We start from the raw sequence: 6,258 nt of genomic DNA on the forward strand, positions 1-6,258 counted from the left end.
AAATATTATTAGACAGGTATGTTATGGTTTCTCTTCTTGACAATTAAAAAAATGGTCAATTGAGTCAACCTGTTTTAAGCTCTGCACAAGCTAACTTTCTCTAAAAAGAGAAGATTAATTCGTTTCACCTTCTTATTTTCTTCTCCATATAAGTGCTTATTAAGAAGTTTATCTTAGAATGACCTTAATCTTTTCGTTTCTTGCTTTTTTATATAAGGTTAATATTTCAAGTCCTTGACTTCCGTGGTTCTTACATAAAATTTGAAGTAAATATCTAAATATTTGGATAATCACACTCAAAAAACTATTGCAAAGAGGGAAGAATCAAACACTTAAATACATCACTAAACATATCATATTAACGATACACGATATAAGACTTGGACATATCATAATATGGAATTCCCTATCAAATTCTTGGATCCAAAAACCAGACAATAAACACTCAGATAAATATATAACAAGATTCGGCAATGTGTATTTGAGCAGAACAACTGTATTTCTGTCTTTGTATTATTGATTATTTATGTAAAGATTTCAACATTACCCCCACACCCAACTCGTCACTGCACTCTGTTTCCCTCCAGCAATTGTTTATACATGGTACTGTAGACACCTGTTTCCAGAATGACTGTAACCTTTGATTTAAGCTTTAATATGTCTCAAGTGTCACCTGAAATTAAAGAGTTTCATTACTTTTCTAGTTTTGGAGATTTGGAAAATAAAGCAAGATGACAGAAAGGTCATTATATTATTTGAAAAAAATGAGTAAGAGTTGAAACTGGTGCCAAGTAATTGAGGAGAATGTTTATCAGATGTGATTTAAGCAGCACTACCTCTTTTTATTATCTAATATTTCACTTAACAACATCATATTAATCCAAAGACATTGTAATTGCGTCTAAAAAAAAGACATGAATTTTACCTGGATGTAGATATAAACTTGGGGAATACTTAGGACATTTCTTTATTGTTTGATAAACATGATCTTTTAACATAAATCCGTGGTGAATCTATTCGAAGTTTGGCAAACTTATGAGTGTTATAACTTTCAAGTTTTGTAACAGTACTTGTTTTCCATTCTTACCCATCTCTTCTAAACCACCATCATGAGGGTCATGTTCAAAACCAAAAGCTTTGTGTAACTGAGAGCACTCTTGTGTTTCCAAACATCTCAGATTGGTAAAATGACTAGCCGAGAGATTATAAAATAGACATTTCAACTTCTTGCACTTTTTAACATAAATAGTTAAGAGTGTTGGGAAGCTAACTTGTTGGGAAGAATATAGGCTCTCAAGTTGATGTGCATAACCTAAATCAAATATTTGTTTCAATTCATCACAGTTACTTATATCCAGATATGTCAACCGCAGTAAATTTGTAACAATTGTGGTGGAGAAGATGGTTTTCAATTTTGGACATCCCAGTATGCGAATTTCATAGAGGTTTTGGAGGCTTAGAAAAGTTGTGGGGCCTTTCCACATGAAGTTGAGCTCGGGCAGATTCCTCAATATTAGATACTCTACATCCAAGTCTAGTGGAATCAGTTCTGTAGTGCCTTGTTCTCCCAGTTGGAATTGGAAGAGACCTTTTATTCTAACATCATTCAACTCTAATCTTCTAAACTTGAGGACAACTTTGAGTTCAGTGTTAGACAATGGATCATCCTCCAATTGGTTCAGTGTGTTGTTAATCAACCATAGTATTTCATTCTCCTTTATACACAACACAATTCACTGTTAATACTTTAAACTTTATTTCTCAACTTAACAGAATTTATTTATCAGTGGGTCTGAATATAACTCAAAAAATAATTGATCAAATAGATAAATACTTGTTTATTGAAAGACATAAAAGATTATCCAGTTCACATAATTATGATCAATTCAGTTTATAAATATATTTTTCAACTCAAACATAATAAAAAAATAAATTATAATCTTGTTCAGATTAAAAGTAATGATAAAGAAAAAGTATTGTGATATTATTGTTATGCTTAATGCATTTAAATTTCTAATCACATATTAAAAAGGTTAATTTATGTTTAAAACTCACTATTTTTAACCAATTTAATGAAATAATAATTAATATATTACCGTTGAAGTTGTCTGTTGTTAGATATCTACAACATTCATCACCTTATGTATGGACAATTTTGCACAATAACGACAATATAACTTAGTAAGACTTGGGAGATGTGCAGGAAAATATTAAGGCCAAATGGCAATTAGATTTGGTAAATATATCAACTTCAAAGTGTTCAAATTAAACAAATTTATTCTCGTATTAGTCTGCTGGAAACTTGGGTACCCTAGAACATTATGTCCCTTTTCACTGCCAAATACATACTTCAACTTTGGGTTGCAAAAAATCTTCACACTTTTCAAACTTAAAAGCCCTTCGACTAAAAACACAGAGAAAGTATACTCCAAATTGTCACATTCTTCAATGAAAAGAATTCTTAGTTTTGGGAGCGTTAAAGAAGAATGACTTTGAGTGCTTGAAAGAACGTCATTCTCTTCTTCAATTATGTGTCTCAATGATCTGCATTTAATTATGGTTAGATTCTCTAACAGCTCTAGAGTTTGGACAACGGATGGCGTGAAGAGAGAAGTTAGCATTGGGCATTCTGATATTGAAAGGACCTTCAGATTGCATAGCTTTGAGTTCCTTGGAAAGGATATGCTATATAATTCACCACAATCTTCTATACTGAGCTTTCTAAATTTTTGAGAGAACATCGCGAAGAGGGATCTCAAAATACCTCTCGAAGGTTATGTAAGTCTTCCAAACTTATGTAAACGAGTGTGGAGAACGCAATTACTTCAGTTTGAAGCAAACCAAAACTGGTGCTGGTATTGATAGTGCTATCAACGAGACATTCTATCTTTGAACAATACTTAAGTTTCAAGACAATCAACTGATTCTGATTCATGCCTTGTGGATCCATGGATGGGATTATATTTTTATAATCTCCCTCAAGGTCTGTCAAACAAAGGAACTCTGCTCTTATAAAAAGATCCTTGATTGATAATGATATAAAACTTTGTCCAGCAAAATCGAATCTATTCATTGATAAGCTTTTAGATTGTGCATATTTTTTCTTAATTGAAGTATTATCTTCAAATGATTAATAATAACCCCTTTATATAACATACCTTTGTAATCTGGAGAAAGAGACATCATGTGGAAAGGCCCTTTCACAATTGACCAAATGCAAATACAATTCCTCAAGCTGCAAACATTTCCCCACAACTTCATAAGCTTCAACATTTTCATTTTTGTTAATCCAACATTGGTACAAATCCAAAAGCTTCAACTTTTTTAATTCTACAATCCTACCAGGCAAATCATCAAAAGAAGAGCAACGTAAGTCAAGAATCTCAAGTGTTTGCAGTCGTTCCACAAATGATATGTCACCTAAATCATAACGCCTCAAGCATAGTGTTCGAATGTTTTTTAATGACTTCAATGACTCTTGCAAAGGCAAAACAACTTTATTCCACAGAGGTGACTCTAAGATTGCTAAGGTTTTTAGCTTTCCCAAGCTTTGAAGACACCCATATGATACTTTTACGCCACCACTCACATTAAAAGAAAGCAAGAGAATTTCAAGTAATGGACAATTTATTTTATAATTAAGGAGATGATCATTTTTCAAACTCCATAGAGTTATTGCTTTCATATCCTTCATGACGTCATCATCTTCCAACACTCTTGGATCCACTTCAATACAAGTGAAAATTGCTTGACCACTTTTAGACGCAATCCACAAGGCTACATCACGAACCAAATCATGCATTTTTACCTTGTATTTTTCTTTTGCATGCATTAACAGAAAACAACTCTTGAGCATGTCAATAGCTGCATCCATCTCTCTCCTTGCTTTCTCCATTGTTCCAAACGTCTCAATTATGTCAAATCCCCTTCCAAATCGAAACAAATCTTCCAAATCTATTTCACAATCCTCTAGAAACATAGAACACAACAATAATAAGGATTGAGCTAACTTGTTTGTCAAATTATTATAACTTAATTCAAGACAAACATAAGGACTTCTAAAGCCTTGTGGAATATCTAATGGCTCATAATTTTCTAGCCTTAACAATGCTAACTCAAAATTTGCAATAGTTTTATCCTTTAGCGTGCTTCCCAAGGTAACAATTGCAATGGGCAATCCCTTACATTCATTAACTATTTTTCTTGCCTCACCTTTCAAAGCTTCTAAGGAGTCATCACTTATGTTTGTATCATGTCTGAACAAAGTCCAAGCTTCCTCGTCAGTCAAAAGATTAAGTTCAATTATACTTTGGCATTGCATAGAAGTGCATACTTCTTTACTTCGAGTAGTTATCAATACGCAACAAGCCTTACTGCTTTCATCAAGTGGAATACCTAAAGCTTTAAAGTTCAGTCTTTCTCATACATCATCCAAGATTACAAGAGTTGTACCTTTCCTTAATCTTTCTGATAGTCTTTGTGCTTTACTTATTTTCGATCCTTCCTTTAACTCAAGGGTCAATTGATCAACAATCTGATCTTGGATACTTCTTATATTTTGTTAGAATAAACAATAAACATTTCAGTTGTATCAGTTACATTTTCAGTTCATTTCATGCATATAAAAACTCTATAATGTCATACTTTGAAAGTAATGAAATTTTGAGAAGATATTCAGTACCTTGAGTGACTTCATTTGCTCTATGTCTTGTTCTTTGTTTTACTCCAGTGTGCGGTGGCTCTGGCCGTCTCTGGTGGAAGAAGGTGGAACCCTAGCAGAGCACTTCTCTTTGCCCTCTCTCTAAAACTCTCGACATTTCAAGTTCTCTCTCTTGTCACGTGGCAACACTACTTTTTAAACATCAAATATATTTGGTTTGGCGTTTTCTCATTTTTGCCCCTAAGTCTAATATGGTATCAAGAGCATAGGTTGTATTTCCTGGTGTGTGTGTGTGTGTGTGAAGTGGGTGTGTGATCTGTGACTGGAATTGTGTTTATCCAGAAGAGGAGAAAGAAGGTTTCTTTGGGTGTGTGAAAATCAAAGAAACTACAAGAATCTAGCAAGAAAGGATGGCGGGAATTGGAGGAATACAGGGACCATTACCAGTGTTTGATGGGAAGCAGTTTGATGACTGGCACATCAAGATGCAAGCCATCTTTGGCTTTTAGGATATTTCAAAGGTGATAAAGACGGACCACGTGAGTTGAGTGGAAGGGCTTCTGAAGAAGAGAAGAAGAGTTACAAGATGCAAGTGAAACTGAACAGCAAGGCAAGATTCTTAATGTACCAGTGTGTCAGCCCAAAGATCTTTAACAAGATCTCCAAGGCTACTATTGCTAAGGAGGTATGGAACATCCTAGTGAAGACCTATGGTGATGGAGACAAGAACAAGAAGGTGAAATTGCAAGCACTGAGAAGACAGTTTGAGATTCTAGTCATGGATGAGAGTGAAACCGTGACAGAATATTTTGACAAGGTACAAGAATTAGTGAATAAAATGAGGGCGTGTAAAGATGGGATTTCTGATGAGTATATTGTTGACAAAATCCTAAGAACTCTAACATCCAGATTTGACCATGTTGTGGTGGTTATTGAGGAGGCTCGAAATATGGAGACCATGGAGATTGAGGAGCTGTTGCACTCATTAGAAGCTCATGAGTATCGCATCAATGAGCGCAAGCAGTGCCAAGAACAGGCCCTACAGGCCAGATCTTAGTTTAAAGGGAAAAAAGGGGTTCAAGAAATGAAGTAAAGGCATCAAGAAAGGTAAAGATTCACAGGAACAACAAGGGGAAGATTCCAATGAATCTATGAAAGAAAAAAACCAGAAATCTAGAGGAGAATGGAAGTTTGACAAGAAAAAAGTCAAATGTTACAACTGCCAGAAATATGGTCATTATGCTAAGGAGTGCTGTAAGGGAGAAGGGGTGAAAAATAAGCCCAAGAAAATGGGCTAATCTGGCCTAGGAGGAAGATTTAGACTCTGAAGCAGTAATCTTGATGGCCAATACTGATGAAAATCAACCAGAAAATACCATGTGGTATTTAGACTCTGGATGTTCCACTCACATGACCGGGAGAAAGGATTGGTTTGTGAGAATGCATGGGGATGGACATGGTAAAATTAGATTTACAGACAACAACAGCTTGGCTCCAGAGGGTTCTGGCAGGGTGGTTTTGAGAGGTGAAGATGGAAGAGAGGTGATAATTGAAGAGGTACTATATGTACCTGGCTTGAAGACCAATTTTCTAAGCTT

At 34.8% G+C, this 6,258-nt stretch overlaps 1 pseudogene; it reads right to left on the bottom strand.

The window, feature by feature from the left end:
• Positions 1-1,013: 1,013 nt before the first annotated feature.
• Positions 1,014-5,101, bottom strand: LOC108336633 (probable disease resistance protein At4g27220; annotated as a pseudogene).
• Positions 5,102-6,258: the final 1,157 nt, after the last annotated feature.

Source organism: Vigna angularis, chromosome 7 (assembly GCF_016808095.1).
Source record: "Vigna angularis cultivar LongXiaoDou No.4 chromosome 7, ASM1680809v1, whole genome shotgun sequence".
In the NCBI taxonomy this organism is placed as follows: domain Eukaryota; kingdom Viridiplantae; phylum Streptophyta; class Magnoliopsida; order Fabales; family Fabaceae; genus Vigna; species Vigna angularis.